The 26,421-nt window shown below is 33.6% G+C and overlaps 1 protein-coding gene and 13 non-coding genes across 15 annotated transcripts in view; all 14 read right to left on the reverse strand.

The window, feature by feature from the left end:
• The window catches only part of LOC127640069 (uncharacterized), a 220,216-nt gene that overhangs the window by 23,811 nt on the left and 169,984 nt on the right, over positions 1-26,421 (reverse strand). The window lies entirely within an intron of this gene.
• On the reverse strand, positions 1,636-1,717 carry trnas-gcu (transfer RNA serine (anticodon GCU)). Its single transcript has one exon. It is a non-coding gene; the product is annotated as a tRNA-Ser (tRNA).
• On the reverse strand, positions 3,097-3,178 carry trnas-gcu (transfer RNA serine (anticodon GCU)). Its single transcript has one exon. It is a non-coding gene; the product is annotated as a tRNA-Ser (tRNA).
• trnas-gcu (transfer RNA serine (anticodon GCU)) lies at positions 4,234-4,315 on the reverse strand. Its single transcript has one exon. It is a non-coding gene; the product is annotated as a tRNA-Ser (tRNA).
• On the reverse strand, positions 5,994-6,075 carry trnas-gcu (transfer RNA serine (anticodon GCU)). The gene has a single exon. It is a non-coding gene; the product is annotated as a tRNA-Ser (tRNA).
• On the reverse strand, positions 6,555-6,636 carry trnas-gcu (transfer RNA serine (anticodon GCU)). The gene has a single exon. It is a non-coding gene; the product is annotated as a tRNA-Ser (tRNA).
• Positions 9,844-9,925, reverse strand: trnas-gcu (transfer RNA serine (anticodon GCU)). The gene has a single exon. It is a non-coding gene; the product is annotated as a tRNA-Ser (tRNA).
• On the reverse strand, positions 13,063-13,144 carry trnas-gcu (transfer RNA serine (anticodon GCU)). The gene has a single exon. It is a non-coding gene; the product is annotated as a tRNA-Ser (tRNA).
• On the reverse strand, positions 17,855-17,936 carry trnas-gcu (transfer RNA serine (anticodon GCU)). The gene has a single exon. It is a non-coding gene; the product is annotated as a tRNA-Ser (tRNA).
• trnas-gcu (transfer RNA serine (anticodon GCU)) lies at positions 21,154-21,235 on the reverse strand. Its single transcript has one exon. It is a non-coding gene; the product is annotated as a tRNA-Ser (tRNA).
• Positions 21,690-21,771, reverse strand: trnas-gcu (transfer RNA serine (anticodon GCU)). The gene has a single exon. It is a non-coding gene; the product is annotated as a tRNA-Ser (tRNA).
• trnas-gcu (transfer RNA serine (anticodon GCU)) lies at positions 22,852-22,933 on the reverse strand. Its single transcript has one exon. It is a non-coding gene; the product is annotated as a tRNA-Ser (tRNA).
• On the reverse strand, positions 24,312-24,393 carry trnas-gcu (transfer RNA serine (anticodon GCU)). The gene has a single exon. It is a non-coding gene; the product is annotated as a tRNA-Ser (tRNA).
• Positions 26,052-26,133, reverse strand: trnas-gcu (transfer RNA serine (anticodon GCU)). Its single transcript has one exon. It is a non-coding gene; the product is annotated as a tRNA-Ser (tRNA).

A 26,421-nucleotide genomic window follows, 5' to 3' on the forward strand; every position in this document is an offset into this window, starting at 1 on the left:
CTTTTGTAGTGTAGTTAGATAACTTTCCTTAATAGACAGAAGTTAAGTCATAAACTCTGTTGGAATTTGCTTTGATTTAAATATTGACATTCACTTTTTAACATGTGGTTGATAAACAGCAAGTAAACTAAAGGAGTAAACTGAAGTAGTGCATCAACAAGGTTTTGTTTCGAACCCACATAAGCATAACCCAACGGATTAGCAAAGTTTGGGTTTAAAACTTCTTAGTTTTTAAGAAGTGGCAAAAACAGCTTTTTTCACCACGTTGTGTTAAGAAAGCTATTTTAAGCTATCTTGCTCTTTTGTAGTGTAGTTAGATAACTTTCCTTAATAGACAGAAGTTAAGGCATAAACTCTGTTGGAATTTGCTTTGATTTAAATATTGACATTCACTTTTTAACATGTGGTTGATAAACAGCAAGTAAACTAAAGGAGTAAACTGAAGTAGTGCATCAACAAGGTTTTGTTTCAACCCACATAAGCATAACCCAACGGATTAGCAAAGTTTGGGTTTAAACACTCCACTTCTTAGTTTTTAAGAAGTGGCAAAAACAGCTTTTTTCACCACGTTGTGTTAAGAAAGCTATTTTAAGCTATCTTGCTCTTTTGTAGTGTAGTTAGATAACTTTCCTTAATAGACAGAATTTAAGGCATAAACTCTGTTGGAATTTGCTTTGATTTAAATATTGACATTCACTTTTTAACATGTGGTTGATAAACAGCAAGTAAACTAAAGGAGTAAACTGAAGTAGTGCATCAACAAGGTTTTGTTTCGAACCCACATAAGCATAACCCAACGGATTAGCAAAGTTTGGGTTTAAACACTTCTTAGTTTTTAAGAAGTGGCAAAAACAGCTTTTTTCACCACGTTGTGTTAAGAAAGCTATTTTAAGCTATCTTGCTCTTTTGTAGTGTAGTTAGATAACTTTCCTTAATAGACAGAAGTTAAGTCATAAACTCTGTTGGAATTTGCTTTGATTTAAATATTGACATTCACTTTTTAACATGTGGTTGATAAACAGCAAGTAAACTAAAGGAGTAAACTGAAGTAGTGCATCAACAAGGTTTTGTTTCGAACCCACATAAGCATAACCCAACGGATTAGCAAAGTTTGGGTTTAAAACTTCTTAGCTTTTAAGAAGTGGCAAAAACAGCTTTTTTCACCACGTTGTGTTAAGAAAGCTATTTTAAGCTATCTTGCTCTTTTGTAGTGTAGTTAGATAACTTTCCTTAATAGACAGAAGTTAAGTCATAAACTCTGTTGGAATTTGCTTTGATTTAAATATTGACATTCACTTTTTAACATGTGGTTGATAAACAGCAAGTAAACTAAAGGAGTAAACTGAAGTAGTGCATCAACAAGGTTTTGTTTCGAACCCACATAAGCATAACCCAACGGATTAGCAAAGTTTGGGTTTAAACACTTCTTAGTTTTTAAGAAGTGGCAAAAACAGCTTTTTTCACCACGTTGTGTTAAGAAAGCTATTTTAAGCTAATCTTGCTCATTTGTAGTGTAGTTAGATAACTTTCCTTAATAGACAGAAGTTAAGGCATAAACTCTGTTGGAATTTGCTTTGATTTAAATATTGACATTCACTTTTTAACATGTGGTTGATAAACAGCATGTAAACATACCGACGAGGATGGGATTCGAACCCACGCGTGCAGAGCACAATGGATTAGCAGTCCATCGCCTTTAACCACTGGCCACCTCGTCGTACTAAGAAAGCTTTTTAAGCTAACTTGCGCTTTTGTAGTGTAGTTAGATAACTTTCCTTAATAGACAGAAGTTAAGTCATAAACTCTGTTGGAATTTGCTTTGATTTAAATATTGACATTCACTTTTTAACATGTGGTTGATAAACAGCAAGTAAACTAAAGGAGTAAACTGAAGTAGTGCATCAACAAGGTTTTGTTTCCAACCCACATAAGCATAACCCAACGGATTAGCAAAGTTTGGGTTTAAAACTTCTTAGTTTTTAAGAAGTGGCAAAAACAGCTTTTTTCACCACGTTGTGTTAAGAAAGCTATTTTAAGCTATCTTGCTCTTTTGTAGTGTAGTTAGATAACTTTCCTTAATAGACAGAAGTTAAGTCATAAACTCTGTTGGAATTTGCTTTGATTTAAATATTGACATTCACTTTTTAACATGTGGTTGATAAACAGCAAGTAAACTAAAGGAGTAAACTGAAGTAGTGCATCAACAAGGTTTTGTTTCGAACCCACATAAGCATAACCCAACGGATTAGAAAAGTTTGGGTTTAAACACTCTGCCACTTCTTAGTTTTTAAGAAGTGGCAAAAACAGCTTTTTTCACCACGTTGTGTTAAGAAAGCTATTTTAAGCTAATCTTGCTCTTTTGTAGTGTAGTTAGATAACTTTCCTTAATAGACAGAAGTTAAGTCATAAACTCTGTTGGAATTTGCTTTGATTTAAATATTGACATTCACTTTTTAACATGTGGTTGATAAACAGCAAGTAAACTAAAGGAGTAAACTGAAGTAGTGCATCAACAAGGTTTTGTTTCGAACCCACATAAGCATAACCCAACGGATTAGCAAAGTTTGGGTTTAAAACTTCTTAGTTTTTAAGAAGTGGCAAAACAGCTTTTTTTCACCACGTTGTGTTAAGAAAGCTATTTTAAGCTATCTTGCTCTTTTGTAGTGTAGTTAGATAACTTTCCTTAATAGACAGAAGTTAAGGCATAAACTCTGTTGGAATTTGCTTTGATTTAAATATTGACATTCACTTTTTAACATGTGGTTGATAAACAGCAAGTAAACTAAAGGAGTAAACTGAAGTAGTGCATCAACAAGGTTTTGTTTCGAACCCACATAAGCATAACCCAACGGATTAGAAATTTTTGGGTTTAAACACTCTGCCACTTCTTAGTTTTTAAGAAGTGGCAAAAACAGCTTTTTTTCAAAACGTTGTGTTAAGAAAGCTATTTTAAGCTATCTTGCTCTTTTGTAGTGTAGTTAGATAACTTTCCTTAATAGACAGAATTTAAGGCATAAACTCTGTTGGAATTTGCTTTGATTTAAATATTGACATTCACTTTTTAACATGTGGTTGATAAACAGCAAGTAAACATACCGACGAGGATGGGATTCGAACCCACGCGTGCAGAGCACAATGGATTAGCAGTCCATCGCCTTAACCACTCGGCCACCTCGTCGTAATAAGGAAGCTATTTTAAGCTATCTTGCGCTTTTGTAGTGTAGTTAGATAACTTTCCTTAATAGACAGAAGTTAAGTCATAAACTCTGTTGGAATTTGCTTTGATTTAAATATTGACATTCACTTTTTAACATGTGGTTGATAAACAGCAAGTAAACTAAAGGAGTAAACTGAAGTAGTGCATCAACAAGGTTTTGTTTCGAACCCACATAAGCATAACCCAACGGATTAGCAAAGTTTGGGTTTAAACACCTGCCACTCTTAGTTTTTAAGAAGTGGCAAAAACAGCTTTTTTCACCACGTTGTGTTAAGAAAGCTATTTTAAGCTATCTTGCTCTTTTGTAGTGTAGTTAGATAACTTTCCTTAATAGACAGAAGTTAAGGCATAAACTCTGTTGGAATTTGCTTTGATTTAAATATTGACATTCACTTTTTAACATGTGGTTGATAAACAGCAAGTAAACTAAAGGAGTAAACTGAAGTAGTGCATCAACAAGGTTTTGTTTCGAACCCACATAAGCATAACCCAACGGATTAGAAAGTTTGGTTTAAACTCTGTTTTAAAGTGCAAAACAGCTTCACCACGTTGTGTTAAGAAAGCTATTTTAAGCTATCTTGCTCTTTTGTAGTGTAGTTAGATAACTTTCCTTAATAGACAGAAGTTAAGTCATAAACTCTGTTGGAATTTGCTTTGATTTAAATATTGACATTCACTTTTTAACATGTGGTTGATAAACAGCAAGTAAACTAAAGGAGTAAACTGAAGTAGTGCATCAACAAGGTTTTGTTTCGAACCCACATAAGCATAACCCAACGGATTAGCAAAGTTTGGGTTTAAACACTTGCTTAGTTTTTAAGAAGTGTCAAAAACAGCTTTTTTCAAAACGTTGTGTTAAGAAAGCTATTTTAAGCTATCTTGCTCTTTTGTAGTGTAGTTAGATAACTTTCCTTAATAGACAGAATTTAAGGCATAAAGTCTGTTGGAATTTGCTTTGATTTAAATATTGACATTCACTTTTTAACATGTGGTTGATAAACAGCAAGTAAACATACCGACGAGGATGGGACATCGAACCCACGCGTGCAGAGCACAATGGATTAGCAGTCCATCGCCTTAACCACTGGCCACCTCGTCGTACTAAGAAAGCTTTTTAAGCTAACTTGCACTTTTGTAGTGTAGTTAGATAACTTTCCTTAATAGACAGAAGTTAAGTCATAAACTCTGTTGGAATTTGCTTTGATTTAAATATTGACATTCACTTTTTAACATGTGGTTGATAAACAGCAAGTAAACTAAAGGAGTAAACTGAAGTAGTGCATCAACAAGGTTTTGTTTCCAACCCACATAAGCATAACCCAACGGATTAGAAAAGTTTGGGTTTAAACACTCCGCCACTTCTTAGTTTTTAAGAAGTGGCAAAAACAGCTTTTTTCACCACGTTGTGTTAAGAAAGCTATTTTAAGCTATCTTGCTCTTTTGTAGTGTAGTTAGATAACTTTCCTTAATAGACAGAAGTTAAGGCATAAACTCTGTTGGAATTTGCTTTGATTTAAATATTGACATTCACTTTTTAACATGTGGTTAATAAACAGCAAGTAAACTAAAGGAGTAAACTGAAGTAGTGCATCAACAAGGTTTTGTTTCGAACCCACATAAGCATAACCCAACGGATTAGCAAAGTTTGGGTTTAAACACTCTGCTTAGTTTTTAAGAAGTGGCAAAAACAGCTTTTTTCACCACGTTGTGTTAAGAAAGCTATTTTAAGCTATCTTGCTCTTTTGTAGTGTAGTTAGATAACTTTCCTTAATAGACAGAAGTTAAGGCATAAACTCTGTTGGAATTTGCTTTGATTTAAATATTGACATTCACTTTTTAACATGTGGTTGATAAACAGCAAGTAAACTAAAGGAGTAAACTGAGTAGTGCATCAACAGGTTTGTTTCGAACCCACATAAGCATAACCCAACGGATTAGAAATTTTTGGGTTTAAACACTCTGCCACTTCTTAGTTTTTAAGAAGTGTCAAAAACAGCTTTTTTTCAAAACGTTGTGTTAAGAAAGCTATTTTAAGCTATCTTGCTCTTTTGTAGTGTAGTTAGATAACTTTCCTTAATAGACAGAAGTTAAGTCATAAACTCTGTTGGAATTTGCTTTGATTTAAATATTGACATTCACTTTTTAACATGTGGTTGATAAACAGCAAGTAAACTAAAGGAGTAAACTGAAGTAGTGCATCAACAAGGTTTTGTTTCGAACCCACATAAGCATAACCCAACGGATTAGCAAAGTTTGGGTTTAAAACTTCTTAGTTTTTAAGAAGTGGCAAAAACAGCTTTTTTCACCACGTTGTGTTAAGAAAGCTATTTTAAGCTATCTTGCTCTTTTGTAGTGTAGTTAGATAACTTTCCTTAATAGACAGAAGTTAAGTCATAAACTCTGTTGGAATTTGCTTTGATTTAAATATTGACATTCACTTTTTAACATGTGGTTGATAAACAGCAAGTAAACTAAAGGAGTAAACTGAAGTAGTGCATCAACAAGGTTTTGTTTCGAACCCACATAAGCATAACCCAACGGATTAGCAAAGTTTGGGTTTAAAACTTCTTAGTTTTTAAGAAGTGGCAAAAACAGCTTTTTTTCACCACGTTGTGTTAAGAAAGCTATTTTAAGCTAATTTGCTCATTTGTAGTGTAGTTAGATAACTTTCCTTAATAGACAGAAGTTAAGGCATAAACTCTGTTGGAATTTGCTTTGATTTAAATATTGACATTCACTTTTTAACATGTGGTTGATAAACAGCATGTAAACATAACGACGAGGATGGGATTCGAACCCACGCGTGCAGAGCACAATGGATTAGCAGTCCATCGCCTTAACCACTCGGCCACCTCGTCGTACTAAGAAAGCTTTTTTAAGCTAACTTGCGCTTTTGTAGTGTAGTTAGATAACTTTCCTTAATAGACAGAAGTTAAGTCATAAACTCTGTTGGAATTTGCTTTGATTTAAATATTGACATTCACTTTTTAACATGTGGTTGATAAACAGCAAGTAAACTAAAGGAGTAAACTGAAGTAGTGCATCAACAAGTTTTTGTTTTGTTTCCAACCCACATAAGCATAACCCAACGGATTAGAAAAGTTTGGGTTTAAACACTCTGCCACTTCTTAGTTTTTTAAGAAGTGGCAAAAACAGCTTTTTTTCACCACGTTGTGTTAAGAAAGCTATTTTAAGCAATCTTGCTCTTTTGTAGTGTAGTTAGATAACTTTCCTTAATAGACAGAAGTTAAGGCATAAACTCTGTTGGAATTTGCTTTGATTTAAATATTGACATTCACTTTTTAACATGTGGTTGATAAACAGCAAGTAAACATACCAACGAGGATGGGATTCGAACCCACGCGTGCAGAGCACAATGGATTAGCAGTCCATCGCCTTAATCACTCGGCCACCGCGTCGTACTAAGAAAGCTTTTTTAAGCTAACTTGCGCTTTTGTAGTGTAGTTAGATAACTTTCCTTAATAGACAGAAGTTAAGTCATAAACTCTGTTGGAATTTGCTTTGATTTAAATATTGACATTCACTTTTTAACATGTGGTTGATAAACAGCAAGTAAACTAAAGGAGTAAACTGAAGTAGTGCATCAACAAGGTTTTGTTTCGAACCCACATAAGCATAACCCAACGGATTAGAAAAGTTTGGGTTTAAACACTCTGCCACTTCTTAGTTTTTAAGAAGTGGCAAAAACAGCTTTTTTTCAAAACGTTGTGTTAAGAAAGCTATTTTAAGCTATCTTGCTCTTTTGTAGTGTAGTTAGATAACTTTCCTTAATAGACAGAAGTTAAGGCATAAACTCTGTTGGAATTTGCTTTGATTTAAATATTGACATTCACTTTTTAACATGTGGTTGATAAACAGCAAGTAAACTAAAGGAGTAAACTGAAGTAGTGCATCAACAAGGTTTTGTTTCGAACCCACATAAGCATAACCCAACGGATTAGCAAAGTTTGGGTTTAAAACTTCTTAGTTTTTAAGAAGTGGCAAAAACAGCTTTTTTTCACCACGTTGTGTTAAGAAAGCTATTTTAAGCTATCTTGCTCTTTTGTAGTGTAGTTAGATAACTTTCCTTAATAGACAGAAGTTAAGGCATAAACTCTGTTGGAATTTGCTTTGATTTAAATATTGACATTCACTTTTTAACATGTGGTTGATAAACAGCAAGTAAACTAAAGGAGTAAACTGAAGTAGTGCATCAACAAGGTTTTGTTTCGAACCCACATAAGCATAACCCAACGGATTAGCAAAGTTTGGGTTTAAACACTCTGCCACTTCTTAGTTTTTAAGAAGTGGCAAAACAGCTTTTTTCAAAACGTTGTGTTAAGAAAGCTATTTTAAGCTATCTTGCTCTTTTGTAGTGTAGTTAGATAACTTTCCTTAATAGACAGAAGTTAAGGCATAAACTCTGTTGGAATTTGCTTTGATTTAAATATTGACATTCACTTTTTAACATGTGGTTGATAAACAGCAAGTAAACTAAAGGAGTAAACTGAAGTAGTGCATCAACAAGGTTTTGTTTCGAACCCACATAAGCATAACCCAACGGATTAGCAAAGTTTGGGTTTAAAACTTCTTAGTTTTTAAGAAGTGGCAAAAACAGCTTTTTTCACCACGTTGTGTTAAGAAAGCTATTTTAAGCTATCTTGCTCTTTTGTAGTGTAGTTAGATAACTTTCCTTAATAGACAGAAGTTAAGTCATAAACTCTGTTGGAATTTGCTTTGATTTAAATATTGACATTCACTTTTTAACATGTGGTTGATAAACAGCAAGTAAACTAAAGGAGTAAACTGAGTAGTGCATCAACAGGTTTTGTTTCGAACCCACATAAGCATAACCCAACGGATTAGAAATTTTTGGGTTTAAACACTCTGCCACTTCTTAGTTTTTAAGAAGTGGCAAAAACAGCTTTTTTTCAAAACGTTGTGTTAAGAAAGCTATTTTAAGCTATCTTGCTCTTTTGTAGTGTAGTTAGATAACTTTCCTTAATAGACAGAAGTTAAGTCATAAACTCTGTTGGAATTTGCTTTGATTTAAATATTGACATTCACTTTTTAACATGTGGTTGATAAACAGCAAGTAAACTAAAGGAGTAAACTGAAGTAGTGCATCAACAAGGTTTTGTTTCGAACCCACATAAGCATAACCCAACGGATTAGCAAAGTTTGGGTTTAAAACTTCTTAGTTTTTAAGAAGTGGCAAAAACAGCTTTTTTCACCACGTTGTGTTAAGAAAGCTATTTTAAGCTATCTTGCTCTTTTGTAGTGTAGTTAGATAACTTTCCTTAATAGACAGAAGTTAAGTCATAAACTCTGTTGGAATTTGCTTTGATTTAAATATTGACATTCACTTTTTAACATGTGGTTGATAAACAGCAAGTAAACTAAAGGAGTAAACTGAAGTAGTGCATCAACAGGTTTGTTTCGAACCCACATAAGCATAACCCAACGGATTAGAAATTTTGGGTTTAAACACTCTGCCACTTCTTAGTTTTTAAGAAGTGGCAAAAACAGCTTTTTTCAAAACGTTGTGTTAAGAAAGCTATTTTAAGCTATCTTGCTCTTTTGTAGTGTAGTTAGATAACTTTCCTTAATAGACAGAAGTTAAGGCATAAACTCTGTTGGAATTTGCTTTGATTTAAATATTGACATTCACTTTTTAACATGTGGTTGATAAACAGCAAGTAAACTAAAGGAGTAAACTGAAGTAGTGCATCAACAAGGTTTTGTTTCCAACCCACATAAGCATAACCCAACGGATTAGAAAAGTTTGTGTTTAAACACTCTGCCACTTCTTAGTTTTTAAGAAGTGGCAAAAACAGCTTTTTTCACCACGTTGTGTTAAGAAAGCTATTTTAAGCTATCTTGCTCTTTTGTAGTGTAGTTAGATAACTTTCCTTAATAGACAGAAGTTAAGTCATAAACTCTGTTGGAATTTGCTTTGATTTAAATATTGACATTCACTTTTTAACATGTGGTTGATAAACAGCAAGTAAACTAAAGGAGTAAACTGAAGTAGTGCATCAACAAGGTTTTGTTTCGAACCCACATAAGCATAACCCAACGGATTAGCAAAGTTTGGGTTTAAAACTTCTTAGTTTTTAAGAAGTGGCAAAAACAGCTTTTTTTCACCACGTTGTGTTAAGAAAGCTATTTTAAGCTATCTTGCTCTTTTGTAGTGTAGTTAGATAACTTTCCTTAATAGACAGAAGTTAAGGCATAAACTCTGTTGGAATTTGCTTTGATTTAAATATTGACATTCACTTTTTAACATGTGGTTGATAAACAGCAAGTAAACTAAAGGAGTAAACTGAAGTAGTGCATCAACAAGGTTTTGTTTCGAACCCACATAAGCATAACCCAACGGATTAGAAAAGTTTGGGTTTAAACACTCTGCCACTTCTTAGTTTTTAAGAAGTGGCAAAAACAGCTTTTTTTCACCACGTTGTGTTAAGAAAGCTATTTTAAGCTAATTTGCTCTTTTGTAGTGTAGTTAGATAACTTTCCTTAATAGACAGAAGTTAAGGCATAAACTCTGTTGGAATTTGCTTTGATTTAAATATTGACATTCACTTTTTAACATGTGGTTGATAAACAGCAAGTAAACATACCGACGAGGATGGGATTCGAACCCACGCGTGCACAGCACAATGGATTAGCAGTCCATCGCCTTAACCACTCGGCCACCTCGTCGTACTAAGAAAGCTTTTTTAAGCTAACTTGTGCTTTTGTAGTGTAGTTAGATAACTTTCCTTAATAGACAGAAGTTAAGTCATAAACTCTGTTGGAATTTGCTTTGATTTAAATATTGACATTCACTTTTTAACATGTGGTTGATAAACAGCAAGTAACTAAAGGAGTAAACTGAAGTAGTGCATCAACAAGGTTTTGTTTCGAACCCACATAAGCATAACCCAACGGATTAGCAAAGTTTGGTTTAAAACTGCTTAGTGTTTAGAAGTGGCAAAACAGCTTTTTCAACGTTGTGTTAAGAAAGCTATCTTGCTCTTTTGTAGTGTAGTTAGATAACTTTCCTTAATAGACAGAAGTTAAGGCATAAACTCTGTTGGAATTTGCTTTGATTTAAATATTGACATTCACTTTTTAACATGTGGTTGATAAACAGCAAGTAAACTAAAGGAGTAAACTGAAGTAGTGCATCAACAAGGTTTTGTTTCGAACCCACATAAGCATAACCCAACGGATTAGAAAAGTTTGTGTTTAAACACTCTGCCACTTCTTAGTTTTTAAGAAGTGGCAAAAACAGCTTTTTCACCACGTTGTGTTAAGAAAGCTATTTTAAGCTATCTTGCGCTTTTGTAGTGTAGTTAGATAACTTTCCTTAATAGACAGAAGTTAAGTCATAAACTCTGTTGGAATTTGCTTTGATTTAAATATTGACATTCACTTTTTAACATGTGGTTGATAAACAGCAAGTAAACTAAAGGAGTAAACTGAAGTAGTGCATCAACAAGGTTTTGTTTCCAACCCACATAAGCATAACCCAACGGATTAGAAAAGTTTGGGTTTAAACACTCTGCCACTTCTTAGTTTTTAAGAAGTGGCAAAACAGCTTTTTTCACCACGTTGTGTTAAGAAAGCTATTTTAAGCTATCTTGCTCTTTTGTAGTGTAGTTAGATAACTTTCCTTAATAGACAGAAGTTAAGTCATAAACTCTGTTGGAATTTGCTTTGATTTAAATATTGACATTCACTTTTTAACATGTGGTTGATAAACAGCAAGTAAACTAAAGGAGTAAACTGAAGTAGTGCATCAACAAGGTTTTGTTTCGAACCCACATAAGCATAACCCAACGGATTAGCAAAGTTTGGGTTTAAAACTTCTTAGTTTTTAAGAAGTGGCAAAAACAGCTTTTTTTCACCACGTTGTGTTAAGAAAGCTATTTTAAGCTATCTTGCTCTTTTGTAGTGTAGTTAGATAACTTTCCTTAATAGACAGAAGTTAAGTCATAAACTCTGTTGGAATTTGCTTTGATTTAAATATTGACATTCACTTTTTAACATGTGGTTGATAAACAGCAAGTAAACTAAAGGAGTAAACTGAAGTAGTGCATCAACAAGGTTTTGTTTCCAACCCACATAAGCATAACCCAACGGATTAGAAAAGTTTGGGTTTAAACACTCTGCCACTTCTTAGTTTTTAAGAAGTGGCAAAAACAGCTTTTTTCAACACGTTGTGTTAAGAAAGCTATTTTAAGCTATCTTGCTCTTTTGTAGTGTAGTTAGATAACTTTCCTTAATAGACAGAATTTAAGGCATAAACTCTGTTGGAATTTGCTTTGATTTAAATATTGACATTCACTTTTTAACATGTGGTTGATAAACAGCAAGTAAACTAAAGGAGTAAACTGAAGTAGTGCATCAACAAGGTTTTGTTTCGAACCCACATAAGCATAACCCAACGGATTAGAAAAGTTTGGGTTTAAACACTCTGCCACTTCTTAGTTTTTTAAGAAGTGGCAAAAACAGCTTTTTTTCACCACGTTGTGTTAAGAAAGCTATTTTAAGCAATCTTGCTCTTTTGTAGTGTAGTTAGATAACTTTCCTTAATAGACAGAAGTTAAGGCATAAACTCTGTTGGAATTTGCTTTGATTTAAATATTGACATTCACTTTTTAACATGTGGTTGATAAACAGCAAGTAAACTAAAGGAGTAAACTGAAGTAGTGCATCAACAAGGTTTTGTTTCGAACCCACATAAGCATAACCCAACGGATTAGCAAAGTTTGGGTTTAAAACTTCTTAGTTTTTAAGAAGTGGCAAAAACAGCTTTTTTTCACCACGTTGTGTTAAGAAAGCTATTTTAAGCTAATTTGCTCATTTGTAGTGTAGTTAGATAACTTTCTTTAATAGACAGAAGTTAAGGCATAAACTCTGTTGGAATTTGCTTTGATTTAAATATTGACATTCACTTTTTAACATGTGGTTGATAAACAGCAAGTAAACTAAAGGAGTAAACTGAAGTAGTGCATCAACAAGGTTTTGTTTCGAACCCACATAAGCATAACCCAACGGATTAGAAAAGTTTGGGTTTAAACACTCCGCCACTTCTTAGTTTTTAAGAAGTGGCAAAAACAGCTTTTTTCACCACGTTGTGTTAAGAAAGCTATTTTAAGCTATCTTGCTCTTTTGTAGTGTAGTTAGATAACTTTCCTTAATAGACAGAAGTTAAGTCATAAACTCTGTTGGAATTTGCTTTGATTTAAATATTGACATTCACTTTTTAACATGTGGTTGATAAACAGCAAGTAAACTAAAGGAGTAAACTGAAGTAGTGCATCAACAAGGTTTTGTTTCGAACCCACATAAGCATAACCCAACGGATTAGAAATTTTTTCAAAACGTTGTGTTAAGAAAGCTATTTTAAGCTATCTTGCTCTTTTGTAGTGTAGTTAGATAACTTTCCTTAATAGACAGAAGTTAAGTCATAAACTCTGTTGGAATTTGCTTTGATTTAAATATTGACATTCACTTTTTAACATGTGGTTGATAAACAGCAAGTAACTAAAGGAGTAAACTGAAGTAGTGCATCAACAAGGTTTTGTTCCGAACCCACATAAGCATAACCCAACGGATTAGCAAAGTTTGGGTTTAAAACTTCTTAGTTTTTAAGAAGTGTCAAAAACAGCTTTTTTTCAAAACGTTGTGTTAAGAAAGCTATTTTAAGCTATCTTGCTCTTTTGTAGTGTAGTTAGATAACTTTCCTTAATAGACAGAATTTAAGGCATAAAGTCTGTTGGAATTTGCTTTGATTTAAATATTGACATTCACTTTTTAACATGTGGTTGATAAACAGCAAGTAAACATACCGACGAGGATGGGACACGAACCCACGCGTGCAGAGCACAATGGATTAGCAGTCCATCGCCTTAACCACTCGGCCACCTCGTCGTACTAAGAAAGCTTTTTTAAGCTAACTTGCACTTTTGTAGTGTAGTTAGATAACTTTCCTTAATAGACAGAAGTAAAGTCATAAACTCTGTTGGAATTTGCTTTGATTTAAATATTGACATTCACTTTTTAACATGTGGTTGATAAACAGCAAGTAAACTAAAGGAGTAAACTGAAGTAGTGCATCAACAAGGTTTTGTTTCCAACCCACATAAGCATAACCCAACGGATTAGAAAAGTTTGGGTTTAAACACTCCGCCACTTCTTAGTTTTTAAGAAGTGGCAAAAACAGCTTTTTTCACCACGTTGTGTTAAGAAAGCTATTTTAAGCTATCTTGCTCTTTTGTAGTGTAGTTAGATAACTTTCCTTAATAGACAGAAGTTAAGGCATAAACTCTGTTGGAATTTGCTTTGATTTAAATATTGACATTCACTTTTTAACATGTGGTTGATAAACAGCAAGTAACTAAAGGAGTAAACTGAAGTAGTGCATCAACAAGGTTTTGTTTCGAACCCACATAAGCATAACCCAACGGATTAGAAAAGTTTGTGTTTAAACACTCTGCCACTTCTTAGTTTTTAAGAAGTGGCAAAAACAGCTTTTATCACCACGTTGTGTTAAGAAAGCTATTTTAAGCTATCTTGCTCTTTTGTAGTGTAGTTAGATAACTTTCCTTAATAGACAGAAGTTAAGTCATAAACTCTGTTGGAATTTGCTTTGATTTAAATATTGACATTCACTTTTTAACATGTGGTTGATAAACAGCAAGTAAACTAAAGGAGTAAACTGAAGTAGTGCATCAACAAGGTTTTGTTTCCAACCCACATAAGCATAACCCAACGGATTAGAAAAGTTTGTGTTTAAACACTCTGCCACTTCTTAGTTTTTAAGAAGTGGCAAAAACAGCTTTTATCACCACGTTGTGTTAAGAAAGCTATTTTAAGCTATCTTGCTCTTTTGTAGTGTAGTTAGATAACTTTCCTTAATAGACAGAAGTTAAGTCATAAACTCTGTTGGAATTTGCTTTGATTTAAATATTGACATTCACTTTTTAACATGTGGTTGATAAACAGCAAGTAAACTAAAGGAGTAAACTGAAGTAGTGCATCAACAAGGTTTTGTTTCCAACCCACATAAGCATAACCCAACGGATTAGAAATTTTTGGGTTTAAACACTCTGCCACTTCTTAGTTTTTAAGAAGTGGCAAAAACAGCTTTTTTTCAAAACGTTGTGTTAAGAAAGCTATTTTAAGCTATCTTGCTCTTTTGTAGTGTAGTTAGATAACTTTCCTTAATAGACAGAAGTTAAGTCATAAACTCTGTTGGAATTTGCTTTGATTTAAATATTGACATTCACTTTTTAACATGTGGTTGATAAACAGCAAGTAAACTAAAGGAGTAAACTGAAGTAGTGCATCAACAAGGTTTTGTTTCCAACCCACATAAGCATAACCCAACGGATTAGAAAAGTTTGTGTTTAAACACTCTGCCACTTCTTAGTTTTTAAGAAGTGGCAAAAACAGCTTTTATCACCACGTTGTGTTAAGAAAGCTATTTTAAGCTATCTTGCTCTTTTGTAGTGTAGTTAGATAACTTTCCTTAATAGACAGAAGTTAAGTCATAAACTCTGTTGGAATTTGCTTTGATTTAAATATTGACATTCACTTTTTAACATGTGGTTGATAAACAGCAAGTAAACTAAAGGAGTAAACTGAAGTAGTGCATCAACAAGGTTTTGTTTCCAACCCACATAAGCATAACCCAACGGATTAGAAATGTTTGGGTTTAAACACTCTGCCACTTCTTAGTTTTTAAGAAGTGGCAAAAACAGCTTTTTTCAAAACGTTGTGTTAAGAAAGCTATTTTAAGCTATCTTGCTCTTTTGTAGTGTAGTTAGATAACTTTCCTTAATAGACAGAAGTTAAGTCATAAACTCTGTTGGAATTTGCTTTGATTTAAATATTGACATTCACTTTTTAACATGTGGTTGATAAACAGCAAGTAAACTAAAGGAGTAAACTGAAGTAGTGCATCAACAAGGTTTTGTTTCGAACCCACATAAGCATAACCCAACGGATTAGCAATCCATTGTTTTCAAACACTGTCACCTGTGTTAAGAAAGCTATTTTAAGCTATCTTGCTCTTTTGTAGTGTAGTTAGATAACTTTCCTTAATAGACAGAAGTTAAGTCATAAACTCTGTTGGAATTTGCTTTGATTTAAATATTGACATTCACTTTTTAACATGTGGTTGATAAACAGCAAGTAAACTAAAGGAGTAAACTGAAGTAGTGCATCAACAAGGTTTTGTTTCGAACCCACATAAGCATAACCCAACGGATTAGCAAAGTTTGGGTTTAAAACTTCTTAGTTTTTAAGAAGTGGCAAAAACAGCTTTTTTCACCACGTTGTGTTAAGAAAGCTATTTTAAGCTATCTTGCTCTTTTGTAGTGTAGTTAGATAACTTTCCTTAATAGACAGAAGTTAAGGCATAAACTCTGTTGGAATTTGCTTTGATTTAAATATTGACATTCACTTTTTAACATGTGGTTGATAAACAGCAAGTAAACTAAAGGAGTAAACTGAAGTAGTGCATCAACAAGGTTTTGTTTCAACCCACATAAGCATAACCCAACGGATTAGAAAAGTTTGGGTTTAAACACTCTGCCACTTCTTAGTTTTTAAGAAGTGGCAAAAACAGCTTTTTTCACCACGTTGTGTTAAGAAAGCTATTTTAAGCTATCTTGCTCTTTTGTAGTGTAGTTAGATAACTTTCCTTAATAGACAGAAGTTAAGGCATAAACTCTGTTGGAATTTGCTTTGATTTAAATATTGACATTCACTTTTTAACATGTGGTTGATAAACAGCAAGTAAACTAAAGGAGTAAACTGAAGTAGTGCATCAACAAGGTTTTGTTTCGAACCCACATAAGCATAACCCAACGGATTAGAAAAGTTTGGGTTTAAACACTCTGCCACTTCTTAGTTTTTAAGAAGTGGCAAAAACAGCTTTTTTCACCACGTTGTGTTAAGAAAGCTATTTTAAGCTATCTTGCTCTTTTGTAGTGTAGTTAGATAACTTTCCTTAATAGACAGAAGTTAAGGCATAAACTCTGTTGGAATTTGCTTTGATTTAAATATTGACATTCACTTTTTAACATGTGGTTGATAAACAGCAAGTAAACTAAAGGAGTAAACTGAAGTAGTGCATCAACAAGGTTTTGTTTCGAACCCACATAAGCATAACCCAACGGATTAGAAAAGTTTGGGTTTAAACACTCTGCCACTTCTTAGTTTTTAAGAAGTGGCAAAAACAGCTTTTTTCACCACGTTGTGTTAAGAAAGCTATTTTAAGCTATCTTGCTCTTTTGTAGTGTAGTTAGATAACTTTCCTTAATAGACAGAAGTTAAGGCATAAACTCTGTTGGAATTTGCTTTGATTTAAATATTGACATTCACTTTTTAACATGTGGTTAATAAACAGCAAGTAAACTAAAGGAGTAAACTGAAGTAGTGCATCAACAAGGTTTTGTTTCGAACCCACATAAGCATAACCCAACGGATTAGCAAAGTTTGGGTTTAAAACTTCTTAGTTTTTAAGAAGTGGCAAAAACAGCTTTTTTCACCACGTTGTGTTAAGAAAGCTATTTTAAGCTATCTTGCTCTTTTGTAGTGTAGTTAGATAACTTTCCTTAATAGACAGAAGTTAAGGCATAAACTCTGTTGGAATTTGCTTTGATTTAAATATTGACATTCACTTTTTAACATGTGGTTGATAAACAGCAAGTAAACTAAAGGAGTAAACTGAAGTAGTGCATCAACAAGGTTTTGTTTCGAACCCACATAAGCATAACCCAACGGATTAGCAAAGTTTGGGTTTAAACACTCTGCCACTTCTAGTTTTTAAGAAGTGGCAAAAACAGCTTTTTTCACCACGTTGTGTTAAGAAAGCTATTTTAAGCTATCTTGCTCTTTTGTAGTGTAGTTAGATAACTTTCCTTAATAGACAGAAGTTAAGGCATAAACTCTGTTGGAATTTGCTTTGATTTAAATATTGACATTCACTTTTTAACATGTGGTTGATAAACAGCAAGTAAACTAAAGGAGTAAACTGAAGTAGTGCATCAACAAGGTTTTGTTTCGAACCCACATAAGCATAACCCAACGGATTAGAAAAGTTTGGGTTTAAACACTCTGCCACTTCTTAGTTTTTAAGAAGTGGCAAAACAGCTTTTTTCACCACGTTGTGTTAAGAAAGCTATTTTAAGCTATCTTGCTCTTTTGTAGTGTAGTTAGATAACTTTCCTTAATAGACAGAAGTTAAGGCATAAACTCTGTTGGAATTTGCTTTGATTTAAATATTGACATTCACTTTTTAACATGTGGTTGATAAACAGCAAGTAAACTAAAGGAGTAAACTGAAGTAGTGCATCAACAAGGTTTTGTTTCGAACCCACATAAGCATAACCCAACGGATTAGCAAAGTTTGGGTTTAAAACTTCTTAGTTTTTAAGAAGTGTCAAAAACAGCTTTTTTTCAAAACGTTGTGTTAAGAAAGCTATTTTAAGCTATCTTGCTCTTTTGTAGTGTAGTTAGATAACTTTCCTTAATAGACAGAAGTTAAGTCATAAAATCTGTTGGAATTTGCTTTGATTTAAATATTGACATTCACTTTTTAACATGTGGTTGATAAACAGCAAGTAAATATAACAACGAGGATGGGATATGAACCCACACGTGCAGAGCACAATGGATTAGCAGTCCATCGCCTTAACCACTCGGCCACCTCGTCGTACTAAGAAAGCTTTTTTAAGCTATCTTGCGCTTTTGTAGTGTAGTTAGATAACTTTCCTTAATAGACAGAAGTTAAGGCATAAACTCTGTTGGAATTTGCTTTGATTTAAATATTGACATTCACTTTTTAAAATGTGGTTGATAAACAGCAAGTAAACTAAAGGAGTAAACTGAAGTAGTGCATCCACAAGGTTTTGTTTCAAACCCACATAAGCATAACCCAACGGATTAGCAAAGTTTGGGTTTAAACACTCTGCCACTTCTTAGTTTTTAAGAAGTGTCAAAAACAGCTTTTTTCACCACGTTGTGTTAAGAAAGCTATATTAAGCTATCTTGCGCTTTTGTAGTGTAGTTAGATAACTTTCCTTAATAGACAGAAGTTAAGGCATAAACTCTGTTGGAATTTGCTTTGATTTAAATATTGACATTCACTTTTTAACATGTGGTTGATAAACAGCAAGTAAACTAAAGGAGTAAACTGAAGTAGTGCATCAACAAGGTTTTGTTTCGAACCCACATAAGCATAACCCAACGGATTAGAAATTTTTGGGTTTAAACACTCTGCCACTTCTTAGTTTTTAAGAAGTGGCAAAAACAGCTTTTTTCACCACGTTGTGTTAAGAAAGCTATTTTAAGCTATCTTGCTCTTTTGTAGTGTAGTTAGATAACTTTCCTTAATAGACAGAAGTTAAGGCATAAACTCTGTTGGAATTTGCTTTGATTTAAATATTGACATTCACTTTTTAACATGTGGTTGATAAACAGCAAGTAAACTAAAGGAGTAAACTGAAGTAGTGCATCAACAAGGTTTTGTTTCGAACCCACATAAGCATAACCCAACGGATTAGCAAAGTTTGGGTTTAAACACTCTACTTAGTTTTTAAGAAGTGGCAAAAACAGCTTTTTTCACCACGTTGTGTTAAGAAAGCTATTTTAAGCTATCTTGCTCTTTTGTAGTGTAGTTAGATAACTTTCCTTAATAGACAGAATTTAAGGCATAAACTCTGTTGGAATTTGCTTTGATTTAAATATTGACATTCACTTTTTAACATGTGGTTGATAAACAGCAAGTAAACTAAAGGAGTAAACTGAAGTAGTGCATCAACAAGGTTTTGTTTCGAACCCACATAAGCATAACCCAACGGATTAGAAAAGTTTGGGTTTAAACACTCTGCCACTTCTTAGTTTTTAAGAAGTGGCAAAAACAGCTTTTTTTCAAAACGTTGTGTTAAGAAAGCTATTTTAAGCTATCTTGCTCTTTTGTAGTGTAGTTAGATAACTTTCCTTAATAGACAGAATTTAAGGCATAAACTCTGTTGGAATTTGCTTTGATTTAAATATTGACATTCACTTTTTAAAATGTGGTTGATAAACAGCAAGTAAACTAAAGGAGTAAACTGAAGTAGTGCATCCACAAGGTTTTGTTTCAAACCCACATAAGCATAACCCAACGGATTAGCAAAGTTTGGGTTTAAACACTCTGCCACTTCTTAGTTTTTAAGAAGTGGCAAAAACAGCTTTTTTTCACCACGTTGTGTTAAGAAAGCTATTTTAAGCTAATTTGCTCTTTTGTAGTGTAGTTAGATAACTTTCCTTAATAGACAGAAGTTAAGGCATAAACTCTGTTGGAATTTGCTTTGATTTAAATATTGACATTCACTTTTTAACATGTGGTTGATAAACAGCAAGTAACTAAAGGAGTAAACTGAAGTAGTGCATCAACAAGGTTTTGTTTCGAACCCACATAAGCATAACCCAACGGATTAGCAAAGTTTGGGTTTAAAACTTCTTAGTTTTTAAGAAGTGGCAAAAACAGCTTTTTTTCACCACGTTGTGTTAAGAAAGCTATTTTAAGCTATCTTGCTCTTTTGTAGTGTAGTTAGATAACTTTCCTTAATAGACAGAAGTTAAGGCATAAACTCTGTTGGAATTTGCTTTGATTTAAATATTGACATTCACTTTTTAACATGTGGTTGATAAACAGCAAGTAAACTAAAGGAGTAAACTGAAGTAGTGCATCAACAAGGTTTTGTTTCCAACCCACATAAGCATAACAAAACGGATTAGAAAAGTTTGGGTTTAAACACTGTGCTACTTCTTAGTTTTTAAGAAGTGGCAAAAACAGCTTTTTTCAAAACGTTGTGTTAAGAAAGCTATTTTAAGCTATCTTGCTCTTTTGTAGTGTAGTTAGATAACTTTCCTTAATAGACAGAAGTTAAGTCATAAACTCTGTTGGAATTTGCTTTGATTTAAATATTGACATTCACTTTTTAACATGTGGTTGATAAACAGCAAGTAAACTAAAGGAGTAAACTGAAGTAGTGCATCAACAAGGTTTTGTTTCGAACCCACATAAGCATAACCCAACGGATTAGCAAAGTTTGGGTTTAAAACTTCTTAGTTTTTAAGAAGTGGCAAAAACAGCTTTTTTTCAAAACGTTGTGTTAAGAAAGCTATTTTAAGCTATCTTGCTCTTTTGTAGTGTAGTTAGATAACTTTCCTTAATAGACAGAAGTTAAGGCATAAACTCTGTTGGAATTTGCTTTGATTTAAATATTGACATTCACTTTTTAACATGTGGTTGATAAACAGCAAGTAAACTAAAGGCGTAAACTGAAGTAGTGCATCAACAAGGTTTTGTTTCCAACCCACATAAGCATAACCCAACGGAATAGCAAAGTTTGGGTTTAAACACTCTGCCACTTCTTAGTTTTTAAGAAGTGGCAAAAACAGCTTTTTTTCACCACGTTGTGTTAAGAAAGCTATTTTAAGCTATCTTGCTCTTTTGTAGTGTAGTTAGATAACTTTCCTTAATAGACAGAAGTTAAGGCATAAACTCTGTTGGAATTTGCTTTGATTTAAATATTGACATTCACTTTTTAACATGTGGTTGATAAACAGCAAGTAAACTAAAGGAGTAAACTGAAGTAGTGCATCAACAAGGTTTTGTTTCGAACCCACATAAGCATAACCCAACGGATTAGCAAAGTTTGGGTTTAAAACTTCTTAGTTTTTAAGAAGTGGCAAAATCTGCTTTTTTTTCACCACGTTGTGTTATGAAAGCTATTTTAAGCTATCTTGCTCTTTTGTAGTGTAGTTAGATAACTTTCCTTAATTGACAGAAGTTAAGGCATAAACTCTGTTGGAATTTGCTTTGTTTTAAATATTGACATTCACTTTTTAACATGTGGTTGATAAACAGCAAGTAAACATACCGACGAGGATGGGATTCGAACCCACGCGTGCAGAGCACAATGGATTAGCAGTCCATCGCCTTAACCACTCGGCCACCTCGTCGTAATAAGGAAGCTATTTTAAGCTATCTTGCGCTTTTGTAGTGTAGTTAGATGACTTTCCTTAATAGACAGAAGTTAAGGCATAAACTCTGTTGGAATTTGCTTTGATTGAAATATTGACATTCACTTTTTAACATGTGGTTGATAAACAGCAAGTAAACTAAAGGAGTAAACTGAAGTAGTGCATCAACAAGGTTTTGTTTCGAACCCACATAAGCATAACCCAACGGATTAGCAAAGTTTGGGTTTAAAACTTCTTAGTTTTTAAGAAGTGGCAAAAACAGCTTTTTTTCACCACGTTGTGTTAAGAAAGCTATCTTGCTCTTTTGTAGTGTAGTTAGATAACTTTCCTTAATAGACAGAAGTTAAGGCATAAACTCTGTTGGAATTTGCTTTGTTTTAAATATTGACATTCACTTTTTAACATGTGGTTGATAAACAGCAAGTAAACATACCGACGAGGATGGGATTCGAACCCACGCGTGCAGAGCACAATGGATTAGCAGTCCATCGCCTTAACCACTCGGCCACCTCGTCGTAATAAGGAAGCTATTTTAAGCTATCTTGCGCTTTTGTAGTGTAGTTAGATGACTTTCCTTAATAGACAGAAGTTAAGGCATAAACTCTGTTGGAATTTGCTTTGATTGAAATATTGACATTCACTTTTTAACATGTGGTTGATAAACAGCAAGTAACTAAAGGAGTAAACTGAAGTAGTGCATCAACAAGGTTTTGTTTCGAACCCATATAAGCATAACCCAACGGATTAGCAAAGTTTGGGTTTAAACACTCTGCCACTTCTTAGTTTTTAAGAAGTGGCAAAAACAGCTTTTTTCAAAACGTTGTGTTAAGAAAGCTATTTTAAGCTATCATTGCTCTTTTGTAGTGTAGTTAGATAACTTTCCTTAATAGACAGAAGTTAAGGCATAAACTCTGTTGGAATTTGCTTTGATTTAAATATTGACATTCACTTTTTAACATGTGGTTGATAAACAGCAAGTAACTAAAGGAGTAAACTGAAGTAGTGCATCAACAAGGTTTTGTTTCGAACCCACATAAGCATAACCCAACGGATTAGCAAAGTTTGGGTTTAAAACTTCTTAGTTTTTAAGAAGTGGCAAAAACAGCTTTTTTTCACCACGTCGTGTTAAGAAAGCTTTTTTAAGCTATCTTGCGCTTTTGTAGTGTAGTTAGATAACTTTCCTTAATAGACAGAAGTTAAGGCATAAACTCTGTTGGAATTTGCTTTGATTTAAATATTGACATTCACTTTTTAACATGTGGTTGATAAACAGCAAGTAAACTAAAGGAGTAAACTGAAGTAGTGCATCAACAAGGTTTTGTTTCGAACCCACATAAGCATAACCCAACGGATTAACAAAGTTTCGGTTTAAACACTCTGCCACTTCTTAGTTTTTAAGAAGTGGCAAAAACAGCTTTTTTTCACTACGTCGTGTTAAGAAAGCTTTTTTAAGCTATCTTGCTCTTTTGTAGTGTAGTTAGATAACTTTCCTTAATAGACAGAAGTTAAGGCATAAACTCTGTTGGAATTTGCTTTGTTTTAAATATTGACATTCACTTTTTAACATGTGGTTGATAAACAGCAAGTAAACATACCGACGAGGATGGGATTCGAACCCACGCGTGCAGAGCACAATGGATTAGCAGTCCATCGCCTTAACCACTCGGCCACCTCGTCGTAATAAGGAAGCTATTTTAAGCTATCTTGCGCTTTTGTAGTGTAGTTAGATGACTTTCCTTAATAGACAGAAGTTAAGGCATAAACTCTGTTGGAATTTGCTTTGATTGAAATATTGACATTCACTTTTTAACATGTGGTTGATAAACAGCAAGTAACTAAAGGAGTAAACTGAAGTAGTGCATCAACAAGGTTTTGTTTCGAACCCATATAAGCATAACCCAACGGATTAGCAAAGTTTGGGTTTAAACACTCTGCCACTTCTTAGTTTTTAAGAAGTGGCAAAAACAGCTTTTTTCAAAACGTTGTGTTAAGAAAGCTATTTTAAGCTATCATTGCTCTTTTGTAGTGTAGTTAGATAACTTTCCTTAATAGACAGAAGTTAAGGCATAAACTCTGTTGGAATTTGCTTTGATTTAAATATTGACATTCACTTTTTAACATGTGGTTGATAAACAGCAAGTAACTAAAGGAGTAAACTGAAGTAGTGCATCAACAAGGTTTTGTTTCGAACCCACATAAGCATAACCCAACGGATTAGCAAAGTTTGGGTTTAAAACTTCTTAGTTTTTAAGAAGTGGCAAAAACAGCTTTTTTTCACCACGTTGTGTTAAGAAAGCTATCTTGCTCTTTTGTAGTGTAGTTAGATAACTTTCCTTAATAGACAGAAGTTAAGGCATAAACTCTGTTGGAATTTGCTTTGTTTTAAATATTGACATTCACTTTTTAACATGTGGTTGATAAACAGCAAGTAACTAAAGGAGTAAACTGAAGTAGTGCATCAACAAGGTTTTGTTCCGAACCCACATAAGCATAACCCAACGGATTAACAAAGTTTCGGTTTAAACACTCTGCCACTTCTTAGTTTTTAAGAAGTGGCAAAAACAGCTTTTTTTCACCACGTCGTGTTAAGAAAGCTTTTTTAAGCTATCTTGCGCTTTTGTAGTGTAGTTAGATAACTTTCCGTAATAGACAGAAGTTAAGGCATAAACTCTGTTGGAATTTGCTTTGATTTAAATATTGACATTCACTTTTTAACATGTGGTTGATAAACAGCAAGTAAACTAAAGGAGTAAACTGAAGTAGTGCATCAACAAGGTTTTGTTTCGAACCCACATAAGCATAACCCAACGGATTAACAAAGTTTCGGTTTAAACACTCTGCCACTTCTTAGTTTTTAAGAAGTGGCAAAAACAGCTTTTTTTCACCACGTCGTGTTAAGAAAGCTTTTTTAAGCTATCTTGCGCTTTTGTAGTGTAGTTAGATAACTTTCCTTAATAGACAGAAGTTAAGGCATAAACTCTGTTGGAATTTGCTTTGTTTTAAATATTGACATTCACTTTTTAACATGTGGTTGATAAACAGCAAGTAAACATACCGACGAGGATGGGATTCGAACCCACGCGTGCAGAGCACAATGGATTAGCAGTCCATCGCCTTAACCACTCGGCCACCTCGTCGTAATAAGGAAGCTATTTTAAGCTATCTTGCGCTTTTGTAGTGTAGTTAGATGACTTTCCTTAATAGACAGAAGTTAAGGCATAAACTCTGTTGGAATTTGCTTTGATTGAAATATTGACATTCACTTTTTAACATGTGGTTGATAAACAGCAAGTAACTAAAGGAGTAAACTGAAGTAGTGCATCAACAAGGTTTTGTTTCGAACCCATATAAGCATAACCCAACGGATTAGCAAAGTTTGGGTTTAAACACTCTGCCACTTCTTAGTTTTTAAGAAGTGGCAAAAACAGCTTTTTTCAAAACGTTGTGTTAAGAAAGCTATTTTAAGCTATCATTGCTCTTTTGTAGTGTAGTTAGATAACTTTCCTTAATAGACAGAAGTTAAGGCATAAACTCTGTTGGAATTTGCTTTGATTTAAATATTGACATTCACTTTTTAACATGTGGTTGATAAACAGCAAGTAACTAAAAGAGTAAACTGAAGTAGTGCATCAACAAGGTTTTGTTTCGAACCCACATAAGCATAACCCAACGGATTAGCAAAGTTTGGGTTTAAAACTTCTTAGTTTTTAAGAAGTGGCAAAAACAGCTTTTTTTCACCACGTTGTGTTATGAAAGCTATCTTGCTCTTTTGTAGTGTAGTTAGATAACTTTCCTTAATAGACAGAAGTTAAGGCATAAACTCTGTTGGAATTTGCTTTGTTTTAAATATTGACATTCACTTTTTAACATGTGGTTGATAAACAGCAAGTAACTAAAGGAGTAAACTGAAGTAGTGCATCAACAAGGTTTTGTTTCGAACCCATATAAGCATAACCCAACGGATTAGCAAAGTTTGGGTTTAAAACTTCTTAGTTTTTAAGAAGTGGCAAAAACAGCTTTTTTTCACCACGTTGTGTTAAGAAAGCTATCTTGCTCTTTTGTAGTGTAGTTAGATAACTTTCCTTAATAGACAGAAGTTAAGGCATAAACTCTGTTGGAATTTGCTTTGTTTTAAATATTGACATTCACTTTTTAACATGTGGTTGATAAACAGCAAGTAACTAAAGGAGTAAACTGAAGTAGTGCATCAACAAGGTTTTGTTTCGAACCCACATAAGCATAACAAAACGGATTAGAAAAGTTTGAGTTTAAACACTCTGCCAATTTTTTGTTTTTTAGAAGTGGCAAAAACAGCTTTTTTTCACCACGTCGTATTAAGAAATCTTTTTTAAGCTATCTTGCGCTTTTGTAGTGTAGTTAGATAACTTTCCGTAATAGACAGAAGTTAAGGCATAAACTCTGTTGGAATTTGCTTTGATTTAAATATTGACATTCACTTTTTAACATGTGGTTGATAAACAGCAAGTAAACTAAAGGAGTAAACTGAAGTAGTGCATCAACAAGGTTTTGTTTCGAACCCACATAAGCATAACCCAACGGATTAGCAAAGTTTGGGTTTAAAACTTCTTAGTTTTTAAGAAGTGTCAAAAACAGCTTTTTTTCACCACGTTGTGTTAAGAAAGCTATTTTAAGCTATCTTGCTCTTTTGTAGTGTAGTTAGATAACTTTCCTTAATTGACAGAAGTTAAGGCATAAACTCTGTTGGAATTTGCTTTGATTTAAATATTGACATTCACTTTTTAACATGTGGTTGATAAACAGCAAGTAAACATACCGACGAGGATGGGATTCGAACCCACGCGTGCAGAGCACAATGGATTAGCAGTCCATCGCCTTAACCACTCGGCCACCTCGTCGTAATAAGGAAGCTATTTTAAGCTATCTTGCGCTTTTGTAGTGTAGTTAGATAACTTTCCTTAATAGACAGAAGTTAAGGCATAAACTCTGTTGGAATTTGCTTTGTTTTAAATATTGACATTCACTTTTTAACATGTGGTTGATAAACAGCAAGTAACTAAAGGAGTAAACTGAAGTAGTGCATCAACAAGGTTTTGTTTCGAACCCATATAAGCATAACCCAACGGATTAGCAAAGTTTGGGTTTAAACACTCTGCCACTTCTTAGTTTTTAAGAAGTGGCAAAAA

The sequence above is a fragment of the Xyrauchen texanus genome, chromosome 49 (assembly GCF_025860055.1).
Source record: "Xyrauchen texanus isolate HMW12.3.18 chromosome 49, RBS_HiC_50CHRs, whole genome shotgun sequence".
Classification (NCBI taxonomy): domain Eukaryota; kingdom Metazoa; phylum Chordata; class Actinopteri; order Cypriniformes; family Catostomidae; genus Xyrauchen; species Xyrauchen texanus.